The sequence below is a fragment of the Balaenoptera borealis genome, assembly GCF_965194805.1.
Source record: "Balaenoptera borealis genome assembly, chromosome: 10".
NCBI lineage: Eukaryota > Metazoa > Chordata > Mammalia > Artiodactyla > Balaenopteridae > Balaenoptera > Balaenoptera borealis.
Window position 1 is genome coordinate 66,785,908 of NC_138874.1, and position 24,168 is coordinate 66,810,075.

Consider the following 24,168-nt stretch of genomic DNA (forward strand, 5'->3'; position numbering starts at 1 on the left):
ATAGAGATTTGAAACTCGACTCCTAGTTAATAAATAGGTGGTTCTAGGAAGTCAGTTAATCTCTTGTACTTTCAGTGTCCCCATCTATAAGTGACAGTCTCCCACATCATGGCTGTGAAGATTGTGAGAGAGCCTATGTATAAGCCATCATTATGCGAAGGAAGATGGCATAGTAAAAATGATCTTATATAGGTAATCCTGGGAGTCACTCTATTAGACTGAATTCTCTAGTGAAATATAACCAATAGTATATATATATATATATATATATTATATATATATATATATATATATATATATAATATATATAATATATATATTATTTTATTATTATTATAGGGAGAGAGAGAAAGATATCATAAGATGTTGGCTCATGAAATTATAGAGGCTGAGAAGTCCCAAGATCTACAGTCAGCAAGCTGGAGAGCCATGGGAGCTGATGATGTAGCTCCAGTCTGTGTCCTAACACCTGGGAACCAGTAGAGCCAATGGTATAAGTTCCAGTCTGAAAGCCAGCAGGCTCAAAACCCAAGAACGTACTATGTTTCAATTCAAAGGCAGGAAAAGATCAGTGTCCAAGCTGAAAACAGGCAGAAGGAATTCCTTCTTCTCAGCCTTTTTGTTCTATTCAGACCCATCCAAATTAGGGAGGAAAATCCACTTTATTCGTTTCTCTGATTTAAATGTTTATTTCATGCAGGAGCACCCTCATAAACACATCCAGAGTAATGCTTGACCAAATGTCTAGGCACCCCATCACCCAGTCAAGTTGACACATACAATTTACCATCACACACTGATTACTCCAAATTCAAGCATTGTATCACAACCCTTCAGGAGTTCACATTATAGCAGAAATTCAGGAATGTGTATCTAACTAATTTATCTAATCTCCATGATCTGCTGTCACTGAGCCCTGAATTCACCTGGCAACCACCCTTCTCTGTTCAAATCACCATATTCTTGGGTACTGTTGTATAAGACAAATCCTTACTCCATTATTATCCTTTTGGTCTACTTGCCCAACATCCTGATAGTGTGGTTATCATTAGTTTCTAGTCCCATGGGCTTTTGGAGAGGAAAGACTTCTTCAAACCCTAAGGGTAAATAAGAGGACAAACAGAGGTCCTCAAGTTAGAGCATTAAACATAAAACCAGATCTTTTGCCCATTAAGAACTAACTACTTGCTAATCTTTCTCCTTATCTCAGTGAACTGAGGGGGTATGTGTCTTTCTTCTCCCTGGTCAATAAAAAGAAAAGCCCCGCCATTATTTTAACATCTCTAGGGATCAGTCTGCCAGGGGCCTTCCCACCATACAAACAGGAGGGGCTCAATGATTGTTGGGTACTTTCCCAATTTGATTGTTTGAGAGTAACAGTTCATCTCTTAAAGACCTTGGGCTTTTGGCTTCATAGACTCTAAACTGTGTTACACAATTCATTTGGAGAGGGTCATTGCCCAATAATGCTGATCTATTTTTTTTTACACTCAGCAAATGGGTTATTTGATTTTCTCCTCTTCCCAATTAGCATCAATGGTAGTTCCTAACAGTGTGATTTGAGCTTGAAGGTTAAACATGGCATGCCTGTCTGTTGTTCAAATCAATGCTGCTCTGACATTGTTATTCCTCACCTAAACTTCCATTGATGATTTGATTTAAACCAGCTGTTTTTGCTAATTCAGTAATTAGTTACTTGGCAAAGCACTAATCGTATTGGAAGATAAAAAAAAAAACCCTCAGATTTACATACGTAATGAAATTGCAGCATGATAGTTTGCTCCAAAGAATGATAATATTTAGTATGAAACTCAAATTTAGAAAAATTAAAAATAAAAAATACTAAATGCTCTAGCACCTAAGATCCATACGGTTGTATTTCTCCATTTTGTGAATACCAAATATGTGCCTTACATTGTTCCAAATGCTTTACATACATTACTGTAATCCCATAGTGACCCTAAAAGGTAGGTACTATCAGCTCCACTTTACAGATGAGAAAATAAAGCCCAGGGATACACAGTACTTTTACCAATGTCATATGGCCACAAAATGAAAGAACATGTAGTCAAACTAAGTTCTGTCTAACCCCAAATTCTATGTTCTTTAAATTCTTTTCCATGACTCTTAGATATTTTCTCCCACTTCCAATGGGTAAACTTCTATGAAAGTCACACCTATCCTAGTTCAAGAAAGCTGAATGTTTTGTCTTGATTGCTCATGTGAATGGCTGGGATATTGTGTCCAATGGCTCAATGTGAGAGGGAGCTGGGTAGAGGACTAGGTCTCCAATTAAAGATCCAAAATTTTCTGTGTATTCAGTCATGTGTTACAAATTATTTAACAATGTTGAAATTTCTGCTGTTAATAGTATGTGTACACCAGTTTATATTACAGGTCTAGAAATGTCAATTCCACATGCAGTAACCTAACTGTTGGCATGGATGTGTATTCTTTTGACCTCAGGCCTAGTGGCATTCTCTACATTTTTATCCCAAGAAAAATCTCTGAACATGAGAAAAAAATGTGACTTTTCTTTCTATTATCCTGTGCCAGGTTTGGAAATAAACAGCTAAATGATGACTAGACCCATAATATTCTTATATAGAAAATCACTTAAAAATAAATAGATTGATCCAACAAAAAAAGTATGTTTCATGAATGAAAAACTCTCAGTATGAGAGGGGACCTTTAAGATGGTGGAGGAGTAAAACATGGAGATCACCTTCCTCCCCAAAAATATATCAAAAATACATCTACATGTGGAACAACTCCTACAGAGCACCTACTGAAGGCTGGCAGAAGACCTCAGACCTCCAAAAAGGCAAGAAACTCCCCACGTACCTGGGTACGGCAAAAGAAAATAGAAAAAACAGAGACAAAAGAATAGGGATGGGACCTGTACTTCTGGGAGGGAGCTGTGAAGGAGGAAAAGTTTCCACACACTAGGGAGCCCCTTCACTGGCGGAGGTAGGGGTGGGCGGGGTGGGGGAAGCTTCGGGGCCATGGAGGAGATCGCAGCAACAGGGGTACAGAGGGCAAAGCAGAGAGATTCCCACACAGAAGATTGGTGCCTACCAGCCCTCACCAGCCTGAGATGCTTGTCTGCTCACCTGCCGGGGCAGTGGGGGCTGGGAGCTGAGACTCAGGCTTCAGAGGTCAGACCCCAGGTAGAGGACTGGGCTTGGCTGCGTGAAGACAGCCTGAAGGGAGGCAGTGTACCACAGCTAGCCAGGAGGGAGTCTGGGAAAAAGTCTGGACCTGCCTAAGAGTCAAGAGACCATTGTTTTGGGGTGTGTGAGGAGAGAGGATTCCTTCCCTGTGTGCCTACAGAAGGCAGAGCACCGCCTAAGTGAGCTGCAGACAGGCATGAGCCACAGCTATCAGTTCGGACCCCAGAGATGGGCATGAAACACTAAGGCTGCTGCCACTGCCACCAAGAATCCTGTGTGCAAGCACATGTCACTAACCACATGCCCCCCCAGCCCCAGGAACTTGTGAAGCATGCCCTTGCCAGGGTCCCAAGATCCAGGGACAATTTCCCCAGGAGAACACATGGCATGCCTCAGGCTGTTGCAAAGTCACACTGGCCTCTGCCCCTGTAGGATCGCCACGCATCCCAATTATGAATACCATACCCCTCCCTCTCCCTGGCCTGAGAAAGCAAGAGAGCCCTAATCAGCGACTGCTTTAACCTCCTCCTGTCTGGGCAGGGAACAGATGCCTGAGGGTGACCTACATGCAGAGGTGGGGCCAAAACCAAAGCTGAACCCCAGGAACTGTGTGAACAAAGAAGAAAAAGCGAAATTTCTCCATGCAGCCTCAGTCAGGAGCAGTGGGTTAAATCCCCACAATCAACATGATGAACCTTGCATCTGTGGAATACCTGAATAGACAACGAATGTTCGCCAAAGTGAGCAGATAGACTTTGGGAGCAACTGTAGACTTGAGGTTTGCTGTCTGCGACTGATTTGTTTCTGATTTTTATGTTTAGCTTAGCTTAGATCCTAGTGCTTGCTATCATTGGTGGATTTGTTTCTTGGTTGTATTGCTCTCTTCTTTTTTTTTATTTTATTATTTTTTATATTTTATTATTTTTAATTCTTTTATTTGATTTGATTTTTATTCATTATTTTTTTTCTGCTGAGCCGTGTGGCTGACAGGGTCTTGGTGCTCCAGCCAGTTGTCAGTCCTGAGCCTCTTAGGTGGAAGAGCAGAGTCCAGGACACTGGAGCACCAGAGACCTCCTGGCCCCATGAAATATCAATCAGCAAGAGCTCTCCCAGAGATCTCCATCTCAATACTAAGACCCAGCTCCACCCAACGGCCAGCAAGTGCCACTGCTGGCTGTCCCATGACAAACAACTAGCAAGATAGGAATACAACCACACACATTAGCAGACAGGCTGCCTAAAATCACATTAAATTCACAGACACCCCAAAACACACCACCAGACGTGGCCCTGCCCACCATAAAGACAACATGCAGTCCCCCCCACCAGAACACAGGCACCAGTCCCCTCCACCAGTAAGCCTACAAAAACCACTGAACCAACCTCACCCACTTGGGGGAGAAACCAAAATCAATGGGAAATATGAACCTGCAGCCTATAAAAAGGAGACCCCAAACACAGTAAGTTAAACAAAATGAGAAGACAGAGAAATATGCAGCAGATGAAGGAACAAAGTAAAAACCCACCGACCAAACAAATGAAGAGTAAATAGTCAGTCTACCTGAAAAAGAATTCACAGTAATGATAGTAAAGATGATCCAAAATCTTCAAAATAGAATGGAGAAAATACAAGAAACATTTAACAAGGACCTAGAAGAACTAAACAGCAAACAAACAATGATGAACAACACAATAAATGAAATTTAAAATTCTCTAGAAGGGATCAATAGCAGAATAACTGAGGCAGAAGAACAGATAAGTGACCTGGAAGACAAAACAGTGGAAATAACTGCTGCAGATCAAAACAAAGAAAAAAGAATGAAAAGAATTGAGGACAGTCTCAGAGACTTCTGGGACCACATTAAACACACCAATGTTCAAATGATAGGTGTGCCAGAGAATAAGAGGAAAAGAAAGGGTCTGAGAAAATATTGGAAGGGATTATAGTTGAAAACTTCCCTAATATGGGAAAGCAAATAGTCAATCAAGTCCAGGAGTGCAGAGAATCCCATACAGGATAAATCCAAGGAGAAACACCCCAAGACACATATTATTCAAACCATCAAAAATTAAATATAAAGAAAACATATTAAAAGCAGCAAGGGAAAAGCAACAAATAACATACAAGGGAATCCCCATAAGGTTAACAGCCGAACTTTCAGCAGAAACTCTGCAAGCCGGAAGTGAGTGATGGGACATATTTAAATGGATGAAAAGGAAAAACCTACAACCAAGATTACCCTACCCAGCAAGGATCTCATTCAGATTCGATGGAGAAATTAAAGGCAAGCAAAAGTTAAGAGAATACAGCACCACCAAACCAGCATTACAACAAATGCTAAAGGAACTTCTCTAGGCAGGAAACACAAGAGAAAGAAAAGACCTACAAAAACAAACTCAAAACAATTAAGAAAATGGTAATAGGAACATATATATCGATAATTACCTTAAATGTAAATGGATTAAATGCTCTAACCAAAAGACATAGACTGACTGAACAGATACAGAAACAAGACCCATATATATGCTGGCTACAAGACACCCACTTCAGACCTAAGGAAACATATAGACTGAAAGTGAGGGGATGGAAAAAGATATTCCATGCAAATGGAAATCAAAAGAAAGCTGGCATAGCTACTCTCATATCAGAAAAAAATAGACTTTAAAATAAAGACTATTATAAGAGACAAAGAAGGACACTACATAATGATCAAGGGATTGATCCAAGAAGATATAACAATTGTAAATATTTATGTAGCCAACATAGGAGCACCTCAATACATAAGGCAAATGCTAACAGCCATAAAAGGGGAAATTGACAGTAACACAGTAATAGTAGGGGACTTTAACACCCCACTTTTGCCAATGGATAGATCATCCAAAATGAAAATACATAAGGAAACACATGCTTTAAATGACACATGAGACCAGATAGACTTAACTGATATCTATGGGATATTCCATCCAAAAGCAACAGAATACCCTTTCTTCTCAAGTGCTCATGGAACATTCGCCAGGATAGATTATACCTTGGGTCACAAATCAACCCTTGGTAAACTTAAGAAAATTGAAGTGGTTTCAAGTATCTTTTCAGACCACAACACTATGAGATTAGATATCAACTACAGGAAAAAAACTGTACAAAATACAAACACATGGAGGCTAAACAATACCCTACTAAATAACCAAGAAACCACTGAGGAAATCAAAGCGGAAATCAAAAAATACCTAGAAACAAATGACAATGAAAACACGACGACCCAAAACCTATGGGATGCAGCAAAAGCAGTTTTAACAGGGAAGTTCACAACAATACAATCCTACCTCAAGAAACAAGAAAAACCTCAAATAAACAACCTAAACTTACACCTAAAGCAATTAGAAAAGAAGCACACACACAAAAAAACGCCAAAGTTAGCAGAAGGAAAGAAATCATAAAGATAAGATCAGAAACAAATGAAAAAGAAACAAAGGAAATGACAGCAAAGATCAATAAAACTAAAAGCTGGTTCTTTGAGAAGATAAACAAAATTGATAAATCATTAGCCAGACTCATCAAGAAAAAAAGAGAGAACACTCAAATCAACAGAATTAGAAATGTAAAAGGAGAAGTAACAACTGAAACTGCAGAAATATAAAGGATCATGGGAGATTACTGAAAGCAACTATATGCCAATAAAATGGACAACCTGGAAGAAATGGACAAATTCTTCAAAAAGCACAACCTTCAAGACTGAACCAGGAAGAAATAGAAAATATGAAGAGACAAATCACAAGCACTGAAATTGAAACTGTGATTAAAAATCTTCCAACAAACAAAAGCCCAGGACCAGATGGCTTCACGGGCGAATTCTATCAAACATTTAGAGACGAGCTAACACCTATCCTTCTCAAACTCTTCCAAAATATAGCAGAGGGAGGAACACTCCCAAACTTATTCTATGAGGCCACCATCACCCTGATACCAAAACCAGTCAAAGATGTCACCAAAAAAGAAAACTACAGTCCAATATCACTGATGAACATACCTGCAAAAATCCTCAACAAAATACTAGCAAACAGAATCCAACAGCACATTAAAAGGATCAGACACCATGATCGAGTGGGGTTTATCCCAGGAATGCAAGGATTCTACAATATACGCAAATCAATGTGATACACCATATTAACAAATTGAAGGTGAAAAACAATGTGATCATCTCAATGGATGCAGAAAAAGCTTTTGACAAAATTCAACACTGATTTATGATAAAAATCCTCCAGAAAGTAGGCATAGAGGGAACTTACCTTAATATAATAAACACCATATATGAAAACCCCACAGCCAACATCGTTCTCAAGGGTGAAAAATTGAAACCATTTCCTCTAAGATCAGGAAAAAGACAAGGTTGCCCACTCTCACTATTATTCAACATAGTTTTGGAAATTTTAGCCACAGCCAGCAGAGAAGAAAAAGAAATAAAAGGAATCCAAATAGGAAAAGAAGAAGTAAAACTCTCACTGGTTACAGATGACATGATACTATACATAGAGAATCGTAAAGATGCTACCAGAAAACCGCTAGAGCTAATCAATGAATTTGGTAAAGTAGCAGGATACAAAATTAATGCACAGAAATCTCTTGCATTCCTATACACTAAGGATGAAAAATCTGAAAGAGAAATTAAGAAAACACTCCCATTTACCATTGCAACAAAAAGAATAAAATACTTAGGAATAAACCTACCTAAGGAGACAAAAGACCTGTATGCAGAAAAGTATAAGACACTGATGAAAGAAATTAAGGACGACACAGACAGATGGAGAGATATACCATGTTCTTGGACTGGAAGAATCAAAATTGTGAAAACGACTATACTACCCAAAGCAATCTACAGATTCAATGCAATCTCTGTCAAACTACCACTGGCATTTTTCACAGAACTAGAACAAAAAATTTCACAATTTGTATGGAAACACAAAAGACCCCAAATAGCCAAAGCAATCTTGAGAAAGAAAAATGGATCTGAAGGAATCAGGCTCCCTGACTTCAGACTATACTACTAAGCTACAGTAATCAAGACAGTATGGTACTGGCACAAAAATAGAAATATAGATCAATGCAACAGGATAGAAAGCCCAGAGAAAAATCCATGCGCATATGGTCACCTTATCTTTGATAAAGGAGGCAAGAATATACAATGGAGAAAAGACAGCCTCTTCAATAAGTGGTGCTGGGAAAACTGGACAGCTACACTAAAAGAATGAAATTAAAACACTCCCTAACACCATACACAAAAATAAACTCAAAATGGATTAAAGACCTAAATGTAAGGCCAGACACTATCAAACTCTTAGAGGAAAACATAGGCAGAACACTGTATGACATAAATCACAGCAAGATCCTTTCTGACCCACCTCCTAGAGAAATAGTAATAAAAACAAAAATAAACAAATGGGACCTAATGAAACTTAAAAGCTTTTGCACAGCAAAGGAAACCATAAACAAGATGAAAAGGCAACCCTCAGAATGGGAAAAAATATTTGCAGACGAAGTCACTGACAAAGGATTAATCTCCAAAATATACAAGCACCTCATGCAGCTCAATGTCAAAAAAACAAACAACCCAATCGAAAAATGGGCAGAAGACCTAAATAAACATTTCTCCAAAAAAGATATACAGATTGCCAACAAACACACGAAAGGATGCTCAACATCATTAATCATTAGAGAAATGCAAATGAAAACCACAATGCGGTATCACCTCATACTGGTCAGAACAGCCATCATCAAAAAATCTACAAACAATAAATGCTGGAGAGGGTGTGGAGAAAAGGGAACCCTCTTGCACTATTGGTGGTAATGTAAATTAATATAGCCACTATGGAGAACAGTATGGAGGTTCCTTAAAAAACTAAAGATCGAACTACCATATGACCCAGCAATCCCACTACTGGGCATATACCCTGAGAAAAACATAGTTCAAAAAGAGACATGTACCACAATGTTCATTGCAGCCCTCTTTACAATAGCCAGGACATGGAAGCAACCTAAGTGTCCATTGACAGATGAATGGATAGAGAAGTTGTGGCACATATATACAATGGAATATTACTCAGTCATAAAAGGAAATGAAATTAAGTTATTTGTAGTGAGGTGGATGGACGTAGAGTCTGTCATACAGAGTAAAGTAAGTCAGAAAGAGCACAACAAATACCATATGCTAACACATATATATGGAATCAAAAAAAAAAAAATGGTTCTGATGAACCTAGGGGCAGGACAGGAATAAAGACACAGACATAGAGAATGGACTTGAGGACGTGGGGAGGGGGAAGGGTAAGCTGGGACGAAGTGAGAGAGTAACATGGACATATATACACTACCAAATGTAAAATATTAAGTAGGAAGCATCTGCATAGCACAGGGAGATCATCTAGGTGCTTTGTGACCACCTAGAGGGGTGGGAGAGGGAGGGCAGGAGGGAGATGCAAGAGGGAGGGGATATGGAAATATATGTATACATATAGCTGATTCAGTTTGTTAAACAGCAGAAAGTATCACAACATTGTAAAGTAATTATACTCCAATTAAGATGTTAAAAAAAAGAACCTCTCAGTATGCTTTTACATTCATTATCTCATTTAATCTCTCTGAAACTGTGCCCCATAGGGTTAACAGAAACTGGTAACTAAGCAAAATTTTTGAGCTTGTTTTACAACTTGCTAAAAATCCCTCCACTTGTAGCCTACCTTCCACCGAGCAAGCTCACCTTAATTATTTTGTTGCAAATCACATACCCTTCAAGCTTCACACAGCCTAAACAATAAGTTGTTTGCCCAAGTTGTTTTCCAGGAACTTGCAGTCTGCTGTGTTTAATCAAGCTCAAGCCAGATTAAACTGGTGGACCACCAACCCTAAACCTGGGCTGGCAGAGGTGTCCAGCGAATGACCTTTTGACATCAGAGGACCAAAAACTCCATCCTCAGATCATACTAAGCACCTCCATTTTTTAACGCGTATCCAGTGAAGAAGCACCTAACCCAGATATGATGCAGAGAACACCAATTTCCTCACCTTTTCCTTATCTCTAATCACCTTTCCCCATGCCTAAGACATCCTGCTTCTTTATCCCATAATCCCAAGACACTTGCCTTTGGTGGGGAGGGGTGTCAGATTTGAGACTAATTCTCCCATTTCCTTGCTTGGCTGCCTTGTGAATAAACCCTTTCTTTGCTGCAAACCTCAGTGTCTCAGCATTTTGCTTTGCTGTACATCAAGCAAACGAACTTGGTTCAGTAACATTTCCAGGAACCTTGTGAGGTAGGGTTTTTAGAAATGAGAAAATTGGGGCTGGAGAAGGTCAAGTGCTTTGCCCCAGGTCACAGTGTTGTTAAGGATGAATGCTTCTATATAAGAGCCCCTGTAATTCTGTACCCATGATAAACATAGCTAATTAATCAGCACGTTCTTTTGTGCTAAGCCTAGAAAGATTTCAGAACCTCCCTCCCACAATGAGTGCCCCCCAAAAAACCCCACATAACCCCCTCAGTAGTCACCAATGGATTGATATAAAGTGGCACACACTTTTAAATCTAGTTCTAACCTTACAGGATAAGATACTAATGCGCTGGCAACAACATTTAGATACTTTAGGGATTGAGGCAGGCAGCCACATCGCACTGCTGCCTTCCTTTGGTGAGTTAATCCATCATGTGTGGTGGATCTGCCTGCCACCTTCTCTAATAGGACACCAAGGTCCACAGGAAACAGGTGATTACTTAGTCCAACTGCCTTCCCCAGAGACAAACACCAACAAGCCCAAGGCCTTATCGTCCTGGAATGCTGAGCCACTGTTTACAGAATTCAAGTTTCATTTAACTAAGAAAACACATTTTAAATTGATTTTCTCTCAAAACACACTTGTGCTTCGTAAATGTACACAGAAAGTAGTTTTGTAAAGTTAAATAACAATTGTATGCATGGAGCCTACATCATGCTGGGACAATGTAGACACTCAAAATTTCCCCTTTCTATTCTGACCTCCTTTCATTGTAAGGGTCCCTTCTCTCAGATGACTCTGCAGATAATTGATAAAGATTTTGAACCAGTTAAGCCCAATCTTTAATGAAATTACAAGTAATGTTGTCAAAAATATTTTTAGCAGAAAATCCAAAAATTGCAAACACTACGATTTTAATTGTAACTGTTTAATTTTAATTGTAGCTGTATATGTTAGTAATCCTTTAGCTTCATTTTTAAAAAACTCTTTAGTTTATTCACTAATAGATAAGAAAAGAATTTAAAATGTAAATACATTTCCTTTCAAAGAAAATGTTCAAAGAGACTACAGAAAAAGACAAAGAACGTAGAGTTCACAGAAAGTAGTTTTATGTAATTATATTTGCAAGAAATTAGAAAGCTAAGGTCCAGATTAAAAAATGGTAAGGTAGACCACATCATTCCATTATAGAAATAAATGATATTTGCCACATAATTTTTATTCAAAATACTTATTTCTAAATAACAATTTGGAAAATATTGAAAACTTATTTAGAAAACAAATGCATAATCTCACAACACATAATTAACTACTGTTAATATTTTTATAGAAATTCCGTAATTTTTCTATACATATTAACATATAGTTAAATGCATTTATTTTTATAAGTTCAGGATTTCATATGTGTGTGTATGTTTTTATGTGTATAGTTGTATACATGTATAGATGGATGTGTATGTGTGTATATATGCATATACAGCTGTGTGTACCTGTGAATGGGCATGTACACATGTATGTGTACATGTATGTGTATGTATGTTGCGTGTATTTATGTGTGCATGAGTATAATCATTTGTATAGGTGTATATCCTGTGTATATATGAGGGTGTGTGTTTCTGTATATCTGTGTTTATTGGTGTGTGTATAATGTCTTTGTTTATTCAAATGTATATATGTGTATGTGTGCCTGTGTATCTGTGGGTATGTTTGTGTGTGCATGCATGTTTTTGTTTATATGCCTGCATATCTGTATGTGTATTTTCACCTAAAACAATATGTAGTTTTCTCATCACCATTTAACTCTAAAGAGCTTATTAGTATTTCTTTATTAGTTTTATTATTATATATTTCTGTAGTTTTATGTTCCATAGTTTAAAGGATCAAGTAATTTTCAAGGCTTGTTACAGAAATCTCACCATATTTCCCCCTCCTCCTCATAAGCAACTACTTTAAGTCGGTGAGCCGAATCTTCTATTATTTGACTTCATGGATCTAAAGGACACATTTATATTTCTATAATCTTAAAGTTTTAGTCTTAAATATTAGACAGTACTTCCCAGACTTAATATGGAGGCTCATCTGTTTTTCATTGATTCTCCCCACATCACTCACACTCACCCTATCAGTCCCACAATTTTCTCAGTATATCTAATTTTGTTTAGATCAATAGTTGTGCCCAAATTTGTATGCCCGTGTAAACACAATTCATCACTGATTATTTCTGTTGCCTAAACAGTATACTGTTTTTCTTTAGCTTATTTTCTATGAGCTTATCATGACTTCACAATCAAATTCCTCCAATTGTGTAATTCTCATGGCAAGATGTCGAGATACATCAGTTGTTCCATCTTTCACCTCCTTGAAGAGTCCCTCACAGAGTCTCTTAGATGCCCCAAACTGGACAGATGGCATTCTTGGACTGCTCCTGTTTCAGGATCTGCACCATCATCCCAAGGATTCTGTTTGCTTTTGTTGTGTTGGAGTCTCTTTTTCTTGGATTCTTTACCTTCCTCTTTCTTGGTTTACTCTATGAATTTGGTAAAGTATTTCTTTAGTGGTTTCCTGAGAAAGGAGTGGGTGAAAGGCTAATTTTTTAAAGAGTAATTTCCGATAATTTCTAAATCTACTCTCACAATAATTTGTCTAGAAATAGAATTCTAAGAGAGAAATAATTTATTTTGAAGATATTCCTCCATTGTCTTCTAGATTCCACAGGTACAATTGAGGTTTATAATGACTAATGACTCACTGATTAATGAATCAATGACTAATTGATTCATTGTATGAACAGCCCTCTTTTCTCCTTCCTCCTGCTCCTCCTCCTTCCTCCTCCTCCTCTCCTTTTTTCTCCTTCTTCTTCTCCTTCTCCTTCTTCTTCTTTCCTTCTCTCTCCTTCTCCCTCCCCTACCCCAGTACTGACCCCACAGTTACAAAATGTCTACATAGTAGGGGATGATGTATTTTCTTGTCTCTTTTCATTAGATGATTAATGAGCCCATTCACTATTGGAACATGTTTTCTTTATTTCTGCGAAAAATGTCCTTCATTATTTCATTAATGATTCCATTTCCTCTCTTTTATTTCTTCTATCTGGAACTCCTTTTTAAAGTTATTATTATATAGTGAAATTTTCCACAACATTACATAGTCTTGGTTTTTTGCCCATTGTTGTACTACCAAAACCTAATACATTGACTGGGAGTTACTAAATGTTGAATGAGTGAATTATTTCTGGGAACAAGTAATTTTAGTGACTATATAATTTTAATATACATGTATATTATTTAATATTTTGTAATTTGACATTTATTTAACATTGTTAGAAATTTCAGTTGTTTCTTAAATTTTAATATAATGTTCTAGTCAACATTCTCTTTGTATCTTTTTGTTGCCTTCTAAATAATTTCTTTATAATTTTTTCCAATTCTATAATTCTGTTTGGAGTTTTGCCTACTCTGCTAGTTCATATTATTCTTTTTAATATTTAAATGTTCGTTTCTAGGAGTTGTCTCGTTATTTAAAATTTTTTTTTATTTTCATAGTCTTTTGCTTCTCACCTATAGTCTTTACTCCCTCTTTATTTATTTAAACATAGTAAGAGTATTTGTGTCTAACTATACCTATTCCTGAAGTCTTTGAGAGTATGATTCTACTGTTATTTTTTTCACTTTCACTTATCCTGTCTTGTATAGCTTTTACTTTTTCTTTTCTTTTTTTTAATTTGGCTTCCAATTATGAGCTCATACATCCCTTGAAACTTGGCCATGGGAATTCTTTGAGAAGTTGGGTGAAGGTGGATTATTCACAAGAGTATTTACATTTGTCTCTTCCAGCTCTTGGGGACAGTACCAACTCAGAACCACTTTAATCTAAATCCTCAACTATGGTTTTAATTACCCCCCAGGCAGTATATATGTGGGCTGTAAACCCACATGAGTGTTGGCTTATGGCCTACCTATTCCTAAGAAAAATTATTTTCTACTGTATCCAGCACCAAAGACCTAGACATAAATTCCTCCTCTAACTTATTTAAACATAGTAAGAATATTTGTGTTTAAGTAACCTATTCTTGAAGTCTTTGAGGGTGTACGGACCTCTGACTTATTTCTAGTTTACCTTGACAACATTATGTGGACCCTCCTACCAGATTATCATTTGAGACTGAGAATAATTTTTTGTTTGTCTGTTTGTTTTTTTATGCCTTATACCCTGGACCATAAGGTCACAGTTATGTGTAAAAGTTGCTTAGTGTGGTGGGTTCCCACTTTGACATAATTTTGGCCTCTGAGAATTGCTTAATTTTTTTCTCTACCCCACAATATACTTTTCAATCTAGCATTTTGAACTATCTTCATTAAAAGGGTCTACCAAAGTATCTATATGATCATACAGCCAGAAGCACAAGTTATTATTTCTCTGCTCTGATAAAGACAAAAATAGTATTAAGGTCAATTAAATGGTATGGTCCAAATTTTGTGAAGCACACTTGAATGAATACAGCATCAATACACCAATTTGCATAAAGTTGTTTTTGCTCTTCTACTCAAACTAAATATCCTCTTCATACCTTCTTCTGAGCCAAGTTCTAAACCATCTTCAGTACTCAAGTTCAACTTCCAACTTAAAGCCTGCATGAATATTCTGCCAAATATTAATTTGAAACATTTCCTGCTCTTAGATATGCAAATAATATATGTTATAGGGTTTCAAATAAGATAATGAATTATCAGGTCTATTTTATGTATTGGGAAACTGAGCTTAATACTACATAAATTAGGAAGCACTGAAATTGGTGTTTGAAGCTTTCTGCTGATTCCTCACCTTGAGGCTGCAATAACACAGAACACCCAATCTTACTTATTTCTTTGCTGCTCACAATTCTATCTCCAGAATATGAGCAGTTGTAGTTCTTAGGGTAGCTTGAGATGGTGGCAGCTTTAACCACCAGATTGTATTTATTAGAAGCACCAACAAAAGAACTTCCAAAACATGTAATCTAAGTAAAAAGTAGGCCTGCTTCACATCTTTCTTTAACTGTGAAATAAGTGTTACCCAAAGGGGTCATAACAGGCTCTTGGCACTTTATGATCCTGAACAGCTTGTCCTCTAGGACTGAGGCTGATATTTTCCTACCTGTGTATCACCTGAAGGCAACAACTACAGCTCTGCTTCATCCTCCCTCTTTTTCCCACCCTTGGTTCCTGAGAGTCTCCGGAGAGTTTAGATGAGGTACCAGCTCATGGTTTTGGGAAACCTGCTCTCAATAACACTAGTATGACCAGCTCTGCTTTTAAGCAAAACCATGTAAAAGAGCTTTTAGAAGACTTCAGAGTGTAAAGAATATACATTGTAAAGAATGAAATAATGCCATTTGCAGCAACATGGATGGACCTAGAGATTATAATACTAAGTGAAGTAAGCCAGACAGAGAAAGAAAAATATCATATGATATCGCTTGTATTGGAACCTAAAAAAATGATACAAATGAACTTATGTACAAAACAGAAATAGACCCACAGACATAGAAAACAAACTTACAGTCACCAAAGGGGAAAAAGGGGAGAGGGATAAATTAGGAGTTTGGGATTAACATATACACACTACTATGTATAAGATAGATAACCAACAAGGACGTACTGTAGAGCACAGGGAACTATACTCAATATTTTGTAATAACCTATAAGGGAAAAGAATATATATACACAGCAAAGTTATATATATATATACACCTGAAACTAACACAACATTGGAAATCAACTATACTTCAATTAAAAAAAAATAATATACATTTTTATGCAACTTCACATATCTCCCTATGATGAGCAAGATGCTACCATCTTACTGAATTATTTTGTACAGACTGAGAATTCCTGGTGAACACGTCCCTTCTTCTGCCTAGGTTCACATCTGTACTGTACCATGAAAAGGTTAGTTAGGACTAATAATCCCAGACATCTCCAACTTAACACCTTATCACCACCTCATTTCCTTTTCCCCTGTCCACACACACTTGTTCGAATTCCCTCTTGATTTTATCTCGTTTAGGCGTGTTCCTAGTACCCTAGTGTATGTCTGCACCTTAAGAACAGGGACTGCGTCTGTTCCCTGCCGTCCACTCCCCTAGGTATCATGGTACCTATGACAATACAGGCACATGGCAGACCCACACAGAGCGTGTGTCAAATCAACTTTTATGATGAGTCTGTTCCCCTGAGCCCTTTCTTCAACTCCATGCCCCACACTCCAGTGTTTCTCATGGAGCCAGACCAGATCTGGCTTTTCTGTCACATATATCTTTACACTGCCAGAGCTCTGACCTCATCTAGTGTCTCACCCCCACACTCACATACCATCCTCAACAACCAACCAAACAACACAAAGCCAAAAAACACCTACCACCATTCTCTCTTGTACATTCATCCACTCTACTAATTGTGCTGTTTAAAAATAATAACTAGCTTTGACATACCCTATTAACAGCTCATAATTCACTTAAGTTCACTTAATAACAGTGCTAGATGTAAGTAATATATATCTCAATTTTCCAGATGTGGAAAGTAGGGTTCAGAAAAGATAAATAGATTCCCCAAGGTCATACAGTTATTTAATGGCTCTATCGGATCTGGCATCCCATGACATCTATGATCAAAACATCACATCGTCCTCTGGAATACTGGGCATCTTGTAGGGTCTTGCTCAGGGAAGCAGGAAGGGCAGGTTCCCCACATCTTTCCCCCAAACAGCCTTAGCACCAGGTCTGTGATTTCCGTGGGTGATCAGATTTAAGCATCTTAATTTGCAGGCTTCTCTGAGAAACACAGAGATGCATGGGGCCGTGTTTGTAACTGTGTCATTGTTTTAGGTGAGTTTGTGGTTCATAGACATGTTGTAAATGATGTCTGAAATAGAAAATTCTCAGTTCTGAACTCCAGGATTTCATGGTGAGAGCTTGAGTCCCTGTTGGGCATCAAGTAGTTTTGTTCAGGATTCGATTTAGACACAGGCAGAACTCTGCCTCTCTACAACCTTCCCACATTCTGATCCCAAGAAATTACCCAAAGTAATATTTGGAGTAATGGAGTCCTAAATTCACTTGTTTGAAATTTGTTTTAAAGGGCCAGGGGAATTTTAAGAATACAAATTTTGTTTCAGATTTTTAAAAAACCCTCTAATGCCCTCCTGTCTTAGTCTGTTTGAGTTGTTTAACAGAATACCATAGACTTGGTGGTTTATAAACAACACAACCTTATTCCTCACACTTCTGGAAGCTGAGAAGTCCAAGATCAAGATGCTAGCAGATTTGGTGTCTGGTGAGAACCCATTTCTTACTTCATAGAAGTCTGTCTTCTTGCTGTGTCCTCACATGATGGAAGGAGCTAGGGAGCTCTCTGGGGTTTCTTTTATCAATATAAAGGCACTAATCCCATTCATGAAGTTTTCACCCTCACGACCACTGGGCCCATCTCCAAATACCATCTCACTGGGGATAAGGTTTCAACATATGAATTTGGTGGGAACAAAAACATATAGTCTATAGTGTCTGCCTTATTTGAAAAAACAAAAAACAACAAATTAACGCAAAATCTATTATGAGAACCAAAAATGCAATGTTTTGTTACTGCAAGTTAGTGGGATTAAGAACTAACTAGAAAATCATGGAGTGATAGCAGAGCTTCTTTTTCTGGAGTTTGTCTTATTGTCTTCCCACACTCTGATTCTTCAACTTGTTTGGCTTAAGGATATTTCTTTTATCTTATTTCCCACTTCCTAATAATCTTGACTTAGTCCAAGAATATTTTAACACATCTACAAGATAGCTAGCCTTGCGTAAGGGGCTCAGTATTCAGGACCCAACTTGTCACCGCAATCCCTATGAAGCAGGTATTATTTCCAATGAGAGAGCAGGGGTTCAAAGAGGTCAAATTACTTGCCAAGGTTCATGGAAATAGTAAGCAACAGGATAGATATGAGCTGTATGACCTACCTCAAAAGCACTGAACCAGAGGGCCTCTCTAATACTGCAGTTGTCAAAAACCACCCACTCAAGCTTTCTCACACTAAAAATCTTAAGAAAATTAATGGGCAAGAATCTGTTAATTCTTCCTGTTTGCCTTCATCATATTTACTGCTGAAATATTTTTAGGGACCTCAGTTCTAAAGATCAAGAGAATATTATATCTTAATTTATCTGATCTCAATTCTTACCTATGAGGTCCACACACATGAAGTACTTTCAATAAGAATGTATATCGGATCATCTCAGAATGTTCAAGATCACTTATCCACACTCTATCAATTTAATAAAACCAAGAGCTAACATTTATTAAGCATTTACTATAAAATATATCAAGCAGAGGGATAAACACTTTTGCACGTTTTGCTCATTCAAGTCTCCCAGCAATGCTATCATTATCTACATTTGATGGATAAAAAAATTTGAGTATTAGAAAGTTTACATCAAAGGTAGAGCAAGACACAAACTTACTTCAGTCCAACTTTAAGGCCTCCATATAACATTCATCCTCCTGCAGAAGGAGGAGATCATAATTCATAGAACATGCACTCATTTTATTACTGAGCTAGGATAAGATTGCAGGTCTTTATAGGCCCACTGCAACATGTACTCTGCCTTCAGATATCTTAACTTTCTAGGTATATCTTTATGGTTTAGCTGCCAACTGCTAAAACCCAGCCTGTAGAAGAGATGCCTCACACTTGCACATTTCAGATTCTTAGCATTTCCACATGCCTCTTGGACTGGTTATCATTTAGAGTGACCTCTTGGCAGTACTAATTTCTGCAATAAATAACAATAGCAATGATTACAATAATACAAATGTTTGCTAATGATGATAATGATGTTGAAGATGCTATTACTACTTTAGGTTCCATTCCAAGGAGCCTAGTTTGCCAGAAAGAATGGGTTCAAAGGAGAGCAAATAGGAAAACTGCAATGAAAAGGCTTAGCTGGTAAATTGCCATATGTGAATCTGCTTTGATTTTTGCATTTGCTGTAAGACAATTTGAATTCTAAATGGCACTTCAATCCAGAAAGTGTGAAATCTGAAATCTGCAGTTAAAGTCATACAGCTGAGCTCTGATAAATAACCTCAAGTAATTTGAGACAATGCACCATTAAGACCATTTCTGTTCCCATCTACATGTGAGGCCAATTTTAAAAGACAAATTCCCTTTTAGAAATGCTAAGACCATCTTCCAGATCTGAATGACTGGCCTAGACTGAGATGCCAATGCAAGTGCCATCTAACAGCAGTAGAACAGTGACCATTCTTAAAAACAGTTTTAATGGAGCTCCTCATTTGATCTTATTTAACTGCTGTGTCTTGTAAGTCAGAGATTTCAAGCTTTGCTAACACTTGGGGTATGTGCACAGCCCCCTCTGGTCTCTGTAATCTTTCTCAGGCCCCATTTCCATAATGGATGAATATTTACTCTCCAGGACATTTTGTAAGCAAAACAGTCCTGCCTCAGAAGGAAAACTTAATCCTCAGAAAAAAGAAAGAAAAAAAAAAAGCTAATATCTGAGAAAGAGGATTGAGACTGAACATTCCAAATCAAAAGAGACTCGGGGGTATGATCCTAGGCAGTGAATCAGACATCAAAATATCGAATGTTATCACAGCTGAAGGAATGTCTTTTCATAAAGGGATATTTCTTATCTCCAACTCCATAGCTCTGCCAAAAGAAAAAAAGACAGTATCCATGTAACAGGAAATGGCTCTTGCACTTGCATATTTTTAGAGGATAAAATGCTACTTTTAATCATGGTCCAAAGCTATAACTTATAACGTAAGTAAGGTCTCATTGAGAAAATGTATATAAAATAATTAGTGCAAGGCTCTTGTACCTAAGAAGTGTTATCCTAAGTGTCATAACTCCTTCTGTGCCAGATAAGCCACTACTGATTTCCTGAGACAACACGCAGGGAACCTATACCATCTCTATGTCAGAGCCCAGCATGTGGCCAATGGGGCAGGGCACAGACTGACATAAACCTAAGGATGGAAGCAATCCTCAGGGCTGAAACTCTAGTCAGCCTCAAAGTATACAGACAGTTTCCGTATATGTTCACCAGCTTCTACTTACATCCCTCTGGAACCTAGACCTTAGATCCACCCAAAGTCAGTGACTAGCTAACATATTAACTAAAACACATTGTCACTAAACTTCCCAAAGGTGACACAGTACTGCTTCCTTAAAAGAGAGAGAAAGGGACATAAAACCATCTGAAGAAATAATGGCTAAAACGTTCCCTAACCTAGCAAAGGAAACAGAGATCCAAGTCAAAGCAGCTCAGGTTTCCAAACAAGATGAACTCAAAGAGACCCACACCAAGATACATTATAATTAAAATGTCAAAAGTTAAAGATAAGGAGAGAATCTTAAAGGCAGCAAGGAAAAACAACTAGTTACACACAAGAGAAAGGGAATCTCCATAAAACTATAAAATAAAAAATAATAAAAACTGTACAGTTTCTGCTGAAAAATGAACTGATAGTCTTATGGAGGTTCCCCTTCTCTCTTCTCCTTCTGGGACCCCTATAATATGAATGTTAGTGTTCTTAATGTTGTCTCTGAGATCCATTAAACTATCCTTCTTTTTTTAAAGTTTTTGCTGTTCTAATTGGGTGATCTCCACTACCCTGTCTTCCAGATCACTGATGCATTCTTCTGCATCCTCTAATCTGCTGTTGATTCCCTCTTGTGTATTTTTCATTTCAGTTATTGTATTCCTCAGTTCTGATTGGTTCCTTTTTATATTTTCTGTCTCTCTGTTGAAGTTCTCACTGAGTTCATCCATTCTTCTCCTGAGTTCAGCCAGCATCTTTATGACGGCTATTTTGAACTCTTTACCTGGTAAATTGCTTATCTCCATTTTGTTTAGTTCTTTTTCTGAGATTTTGTCTTATTCTTTTGTTTAGGCAGTATACCTTTGTCTCTTCATTTTGCCTAATCTCTGTGTTTGTTTCTATGTATTAGGTGTATCAGCTACATCTCCCAGTCCTGAAAAAAAGTGGCCTTATGTAGAACTTGTCCTGTGGGGTCCATTGGCACAATCTTCACAATCCAGAGCCACGTGCTCCAGGTGTATCCCCCGTGTAGGCCACATGTGCCCCCCTACTGTGGTTGGGCTGTCATTGCTGTGGGCACACTGGTCAGTGGGGCTGGCTCCCAGCCTGCCTGGCTGTGTGGTTCAGCCACAATTGCTGTGGATGCCTTGGTGGGCAGGGCTGGTCCTCACCCAATCTGTCTACAAGGCCTGGCTGCAACTGCTATGGGCACACTGGTGGATGGGGCTGGTCCCTAGCCCAGCTGTCTGTGAGGCTTGGCCATGATTTCTGTAGGAACACTGATGTGCAGGGCTGGCCTCCCCAGGGTAGGAGTTGCTTTGAAGGAGTGTCCATACTGGCTGGGGTCACCAATCAGGTGGGGCAGGGTGGGAGCCACTTTGGAGAGACCAGCCAGAGCAGGTAAGTTGGGCAGGGTTGGTCTTCAGGAGAATGCTGGGATGGAGCTCACAGCATTAGCTAGGCTGATGGAGAGCAGAAATGGAGGCTGCCAGATCCAGGCCAGCTAGGTGGAAAGAGAAAAAAAAAAAAAGGCACCCACCAGCACGTCCATCCCTGGAAAAAGTTCTACCAGATCCCTGCCCCTCTGGCACATGCCCTAAAACTAGTCAAGGAATCTCCTTCTCATACAACACAGGTACTTTTAAAGCTGCTGCTTCTGTGCTGGGATGTGGAGCAAGTAAATTTGTGTGTGAGCCCTGCAAGAACAAACTCTTAATTTCTCACAGCCCTGCGGCTCTCCTGGACATAAGCCCCACTGGTTTTCAAAGTCGGATGTTATGGTGGCTCATCTTCCCAGTGCAAGACCTCTGGTCTGGGGAGCCTGAGATGGGGCTCAGTCCTCAAGGGGGACCTCCACAGTTGGGATGGCCCTCCTGCTTGTGGGTCACCACACCAGAGGGTATGGGTTCTGATTAGACCGTATCTTTACACCTCCTGTCTCAATGTGGCCTTTTCTTTATATCCTTAGCTGTAGAAAAAGTGTTCGACTAGTCTTCAGGTAGTTCTCAGAGATAGTTGCTCTATGTATAGTTGTAGTTTGGGTGTGTCCATTGGAGGAGGTGAGCTCAGGATCCTCCTACTCTACCATCTTGATCTGGACCTACTTTGAGCCTTTAAATGAGACTCTTTTTTAAAATGAGCCTCTTTTAGTCATACCTAATATTTATAGAAGACTTTATGTTTTGACATAACTCGTTATAACCTTTATACAATTTAATTTTCACAACAACCCTATAAGGTTGTTATTACACTTCTCATCTTACACGTGAAGAAATAACAGGACATAATTTACTAACTTTCCCAAGCTCACTTAATTATTAAGATTCAAGCATACTTTTGTCTAACTGCAAAATTCAGGTTCTTAGCACTATAGTATGCTACCTCTACCGCTTCTAGCAGGAGAGAACCATACTAAGGCTAAAGAAAACAACCACAACCACAGCAATGCAGTACAAGCAAAACAATAACAACAACAGCAAAAACCGAAACCCCTTTCTCTTTGTTAATATCTTTTTCTCTGTCTCTGTCTTTTTCTCTCTTTCTGTCCCTCTCTCAAAAATCTCTGTGTCTATCACTCACACATAGATGGTAACACTTGGACAGTGAAGAAGGGTTACCAATATGGTATAAGAGAGATCAGGAAGCTTTCTTATCCCAAAATATATTCTCAATAGTCCTATTTTATTGGGGCCTGAAAATCCCATTATTTTATCATCCACTTTTGAATCAGCAATGTTCTCCAAAAAGCCTTTGATCTTTTGAATATACGCTATCATTTACCCAAGAGTCCATTAATGTGAGCCCATTAGAAATAGGTCACCAAAGCAAGGTTCAGTGAAACAAGGCAGCAAGACAGGGGATGAGGAAAGAAAAACATGGCAGCAGTGGTCTTAAGGCATCTATGGGTGCCAGAGCACATAAAGATCAAGGTACTCTTTGTAGGACATTATGAAATGTCCAAAAATCTACCATACAAATAAAGAATTATTTCAAGAGTTTAAAATTTGACTTGTGTAGTTACAACAAAAATCAGCCACCAAAATATTTTGGCTTCCTTTAAAATTCACTTGTTGTGTGTCGTTTATTTATTCACTCAAAACTATATATATATTTTTTTTTGGCTGAAAACACTGTGTATTTATTCTCTTACAACTTTGAAGGTCAGATGTCTGAAACCAGTTTCACTGGGCTGAAATCAAGGTGTCAGCAGCAGAGCTGCAGTCCTTCCAGAGGCCTTGGGGGAGAGCCTGTTCCTTGCTTCTTCCAGCTTCTGGTGACTACTGGCATTCCTTGGCACGAGGCAGCGTCTCTTCAGTCTTCAAGGCCATCACCTTCAAATTTCTCTCTGCACATCTTCTCCTCTGTGTTTGTCACATCTCTCTCTGTCCCCCCCTTTTTTATTTAACATCTTTATTGGAGTATAATTGCTTTACAATGTTGTGCTAGTTTCTGCTGTATAACAAGGTGAATCAGCTATATGTATACATATATCCCCATATACCCTCCCTCTTGCATCTCCCTCCCACCCTCCCTATCCCACCACTCTGGGTGGTCACAAAACACAAAGCTGATCTCTCTGTGCTATGCGGCTACTTCCCACTAGTTAGCTATTTTACATTTGGTAGTATATATGTGTCAATG